General features: G+C 50.8%; 1 pseudogene; it reads right to left on the bottom strand.

Annotated features, from left to right (window-relative positions):
- Nucleotides 1–3,327: 3,327 nt before the first annotated feature.
- LOC119102435 (sideroflexin-2-like) lies at nt 3,328–4,449 on the bottom strand (annotated as a pseudogene).
- Nucleotides 4,450–6,000: the final 1,551 nt, after the last annotated feature.

Here is a 6,000-nt window from a genome sequence, read left to right as displayed (position 1 = left end):
GGTGTGGTTGCAGCCCATGCCCCACTGCTGTTTCAAATGTTGTTAAACCTTAAAAGTATTTGTGTGCTCGCTGTGGGAAGCAGACGCACCCTCCAAGATCTGTGTAGACCGAGGTCCAAGCTACGCTCCACATTGGTTCGCCACATCGCACGCAAGAAACAGCGTAGCAGTGGGCCACGATCGTGCTGGAGGCTAAAGCATTGCACTGCATGTTAGTGGTTTGAACTATTGAATAACACAGCTGCTACAAATGACACTCTGTTTGTGAATAAATTTAGCCTACGGTCACCATCATGTTTCAACGGAATCCAGTCAGAGGTGTAGTTTCCGATTCAGTTGAGGGGATGCGTCCTTTAGGCCCTTCCCTCCCCCAACTTAGCCCCATCCCCCCAGTATTGGGGCAAAAGTAAGCCGAAGCCGTGGAGAAACCCGTTTATTGGCGTGCTTTGAGGCAGGTTGCGTCATTTTTAACCGTTTAACCCCCCCCCCCCCACCCCAACTCATCTTGCGAAAAACACGTCTCTGCAGCCAGTCGCGTGGTGCAGATGACACGGTTGACATGAGGACCATTTAGGTTAAGTAATGGGAAAAAACATTCGCTCGTATTTGATGCTCTCCATTTCATTGGCATGTCAGTACGGAATCTGGTGCAGAAAGGGGTGCGCTCGCTTCCACCGCAGAACTCGATGTCAGCCTGGGAGGTGTTGCCTCCAGTCCGCCAATGCCCATGCATCGCCAAATACCAGAGCTGCGCGTATCTCCCGGCGCATCGCCGCGTCACCTGCAGGGTGGTCCAATACACAGGTTCTCTGAGTGGTCGTATATTTTCGATATCTTTACAGTATACACGAAATGGCAATCAGTACTGAGAATAGAATTACCAGCGCCAGTTTATAGACACCACGTCCAAAGCTGCATACCTACGTGGCCCGCAGGAACGTAGCCAAGGAGGGGGCCAAATGAGCCGTCCTCCCCTCTCACCGAGCCGATGTTTACACAGCATACAGCTACAACGCAATTTCGCAGAAATTGTGTAAATCCCCAGAATTTTGTTAGAGAAAATTTGACAATTCGATTAGAAAAGTTTTGGCTACATACGTAAGATTCAGTCACGCTACCACTATCACTCGCCCTGGAAGACATCGGTAAGGCAACCCCGCAAACGAACGAGGCTGAAAGTCCTGTTTACCCACAACAGCTGGAATACTAAGTATTTGTTGCCTCAAACACACAGCGCCAAATAACTTGAAGAAATACCCGATACACAATGATATAAAGGCCCAAAAGCGCAAAATAGATGCGCGAGGTAACCTCACCAACACATTACAGTCCCTAAGCTACCCTCCCCTGTGCATAAAAAAACAATCATTGCACAGTCTAAACCCCGGCTAATACGAGCGTAAACAATAAACATTTGCCATCACTCCCTTACCCACCTTTACTCTACGGTGTTTTGCCTCGACTGCTGTTAGCGCGCCATTACCAAACATTTTCCCGCCACCCCCTTACTCCATTTATCTAATACTTCGGGTGGAGTCGCACAAAAAGGGCGGGAAAGCAAACACCTCAAGGAGCATCCCGGCCTAAAATGGCGATTTTAACGAGGGCGGTACCAAACACGTCCTTTTTGCGCCGAGCATACGCGGTAGGGCAGAACAAACTTTTGGCAAAATAAGAGATGTCTCCAACCGCGTCAACTAATCGACCAACTAACGCTTACACCTGGCACACTCCTACGAGCGCGAGTTGTTTAAGCAGTAGGCGTATGTGTGGCATGTGCCGATCCGTGAACAATAAAGCGATACGGCCCATTGCTCGGGGATGATGCCATAGTTCCGGTCACCCTCCCACTTGGCATATTACCATGCGCAGCTTTTGAGCAGCCAACCGCGCGTCCTTGGACAGCTTGACCAGGCACCCCGTTATTGCACAGAGTAGTTTGTAACGCCGTACAAACAATCCCAGCGTAAACACTGTAACCGAGGTTGGCCTCGCCTCTATTAGGTTCGGAGATCCTGGACAGATCTAAACCAGACCTGATGGTCCTTGAGCACGTCACATCTCAAGATAAATTGCTGAACCCCAGCAAAGTTTCATTCGCTGACCTAACGAAGCAAAATCTACTGCACCTACGTACAAAGCGCTGACAGATTAGACCTGCCCGCAATTGTATTAGTGACATGTAACGTTGCAGCAGACTGTAGACATACGATGCTTTTCAAGTTGCCACCAGTTTTTCTTTCCAACGTCGAAATTTTGCCACGTTTGACCCTGTACCAGGTAGGCCAGTACCGGTTGAAGAACTGCGTGTTGGCATCAAATGTTTTGCTCGTTCTCCGAAACATGAGAGAGGAAGCTTTGCTCGCATGCCTGATCTCTTCATTTTGTAACACAGGCGTTGAGCGTGCCGAAACTGTTTTCAATCTAAGTAAAAATAAGGTTCCCCACCGCCTTACGAACCTCTTGTCTTTCTCCCAGTCAGGCATTGGCCACTGACGCTGTAACCGTTCCGCACTTTACCATGGCATGGTCGCTAAAAACGTATGGGTAGTGGTAGTGGAAGTGGTATTGACAATGCCTAGGTGGGCAGTGATATTGACAATGCAGGCATCAACGAAAAACACGGGTCATTTCCTGCCCTTTTAAACTCGAATCAATATCGATGACTTCAGGACATGTCCCAATGCCAGCTGCGAGACCCTTGAAAAGGTTAAGCTTTTATGAACTGCGCCACACTACTACCAAAATTTTTCCTTCGCAATTACTCATAGCCGATTATGCAGAATCCTCCGCGCCAAGAAATCGATCTTTTTTATAAACTTGGTGTTTTCTTGCATGCACTGGTGCATCATTTGTGCTTTGCACCAACCCTAACAAAAACATCATTGCACTTTGTGTTCTGAGCTTTGAGCCTTGACTGAAGGGATTCTGTGCATTACTGCTTTGCACAACGTTCCCTTCAGGTGCAAATGATTCTCCAACCGGTTGAGTTGCCGATGGGGACGTACCTTGCATTTGATTGCACAAGTTTTCTGCTGTCACGTTTTAAGATACTTTGGGGTCATCTCCGTCTCCTGGCGTTGCAAAACCACGCGTCTTTGAGTCCCACCGCTCGCACCATCCACGTCATTGGCGGACTGCCCCCTCCAACTGCACCCATCAGGTGACGCATCCGGCCGACTGCGCACATCGGATGACTCATACAGCCGACCGCACACATCAGATGACCCATACAGCCGACTGCATACATTGGATGACTCATACAGCCGACTGCAGCCGCCAGCGACCACCCACCGCCGCCAGGTGTGGCGGGCCGGGCCGGCACGGCTACAGGCCCTTGTTGAACTGCACCGTGTCGGGCGGCGGCTGTGGCTGGTATCGCCGCACCAGCTCCTGCCAGACGGCCGGCTCCAGGCGGCGCACCGCGTCCGTGCCAATGACGCACGTCTGCGGGAACAGCGCGCACCCCACCGGCACCATGAACATCAGCACGGCGCCCGAGAGCGCGATCTGGGCGGGCGCGTGCAGCCGCGTCCGGCGCGCGTACCAGGCGACCGGTCCAGCCGCGACATCAGCACCGGCAGCAGCAGCATGCTCGGCGAGACGATCACATTCCGGCTGAGCGTCACCTGGGCGATGCCCTTGACGGCGGCGGCGCGCGACACGCACGCCTCCTCGCCCTTGGCGTCGAACGTGGGCACCCCGTGCAGCAGCTCGCCCTGACGCATCAGCGGGATGTTGACGCAATTGGCTGCGACCACGGCCACCAGCGGCACGAAGCGCTGCACGAAGGTGGAGGCGCGGCCGGCCAGCACGCGCTTGAGGCCCAGAGCCGTGCCGAGCGCGCAGGACGTGGCCGACACGTACGCCACACCCAGCTGCGTCGGCGTCAGCGGGCTCTTGGCGTTGCGGTTGGTGAAGTTAACGAAGGCGTTGAACGACTGGTTGGCCCACTGCCAGAAGACGACGGCGGTCGTGCTGCGGTAGAAGGTGATCATGCCGCCGATCAGCACCATGCCGCCGGGCACCTGGAAGGACATGCGACCCACCACGTTCTGCAGGTCGCCCGTGTCCGGGTGGAAGGCTGAGTCGCAGAGCGCCTTGGCGCGCCAAACCTGCTCATCGTCAGTGCCGGCCGGCTCGCGGCCTTCGCGGTACTGCTGCACGAGATCCCGCGCCGCCAGCAGCTCGTCTCGGCCGTGCAGCGCCAGCCACGGTGACGTGATGCTGAAGAAGTGGCGCAGCCGGCCGGCGAACGTCGACTGGTCCCAGCGCGGCCGGCTCAGGTCCAGCCGGCCGGTCTCGCGCGGCGTCTCCGACATGATGGCGGCGTGTCACGGCCGACGGTCTCAGCCCTATGCCAACAGCCTGGTAACGACTGCTCGCTCTTACAGCTGGCTTAGCACCGTGTTACTTTCTCGGGTGTGGTGTGCTGCTGGACTGGGGACAGACCTGCCAAGGAACAGGCACCAGTCAGAGCACAGCCAGCCACATCCCACCACCTGTGCGTGAACTGGACAACACCATTCACTCTTAAGACAAACCATGCCCAGCACATGGGAGTATCTACAATACCCCACATGCACTCACCCTCTCCTGCCTGTATGTCTGGCATTCCACCATTTGCATGTCTTCAGCTGGACACAAAAGATCTTACTGACCAAGAAAGTACCTTGGGATTTAAGTGTGAGATTTCCTGTTAATAAAGAGCTTGAAATGTGGTACCCTGGATGAAAATACAATGGCAAGGTCCGAAATGCAATGAAGGATTATTGGAGAGGCTCTCATATTCCATTCCATAACCACTGAAGGAAATGTTCCATATTTGCATGGGGCTTTGAACTGATATAGCCATACTGAAGACCATTCAGTGCAGTTCACAGCCCTGCTTTTCTTAAGACCCAAGCACCCTCTAGTTTCTGAGCTACCCACACACAAAGATGTGCAGACCATTTCATGCAGATTATTTCAAGGTGTGCTGGGCATCCATGATGCCATAATAACACCATTTAAATCCTGCCACTCTACTGACCAAGCAGCAACCAGTACCAAGACAAATATAGTTGAGTCATTCATATCTGACTTCATAAGCCCAATTTCCAGATGGAATGGCCACCAAATAGCTATCAATAATATTTTAAAATGTATAACACTATCAATAACATGAGGATTAAATCTTCTATGTACAGAAACTGTGATGTCTAGGACAGTCTATTCCACTCAAAAACTATACCAATGGTTTAAATGAGCTTATTTCATCACATCTGATGCTTGCTGCAATATCTTTAACTGTGGAGGATTCTCTCTGAGGCAGTGTTCCACATTCATATCAGGTTTTCAACTGAAATAGCTGTCTTGAAGACCTTTTGAAGCTGTTCACAACCCTGCCCTGAGCATCTTGACTGCTAAACTGGGGTTTCAGCAAAAAATAACATAAAATAAAATAAAAATAAACTAAAATACACCCTCACACTGTGGACTTTATGTATTGCCCTGACAGGGGTCATAAGAAATAAATCTGCTAGTTGTTGGGACCATCATGCACTATATAGAACAAGCCTGAAGATGCATCTCAGAACAAGCCATAAAATGCAGAATAAATGTTCATTGACAAACTTGTATCTACTAGACTGTTAAGACAAACATCAATATTTTAAGTAAAACTTGCAGGTAAAGTTGCTATTTCAAGCTCTTTCACAAGCATATTTTCATAGCACAGGGCACCTTAGGTTGAAGTGTCAAGTGTCATGGATCCACACTGCTGCTTCTATCACAACACAAAATCACAATGCCAGTATGATGCTTTTGCATGATTTAGAGAGTATCACCATGCTGAGCCTAGTGTATTTCTAAGCAAGACAAGTGTTATCATGCTGTGATGAGACAGAAAGGAGACTATGAATGGATGATATCTTGCATAATGGGAATATGCATGTGGTGTGAAGTGTACCACAACAGACCATACCAAGCAGTAAACATAACTCAAAATGAAAGAACATC

Source organism: Pollicipes pollicipes, unplaced genomic scaffold (assembly GCF_011947565.3).
Source record: "Pollicipes pollicipes isolate AB1234 unplaced genomic scaffold, Ppol_2.1 Scaffold_5724;HRSCAF=6776_pilon_pilon_pilon, whole genome shotgun sequence".
Classification (NCBI taxonomy): Eukaryota; Metazoa; Arthropoda; class Thecostraca; order Pollicipedomorpha; family Pollicipedidae; genus Pollicipes; species Pollicipes pollicipes.
This window is presented reverse-complemented; position numbering and strand designations above follow the sequence as displayed.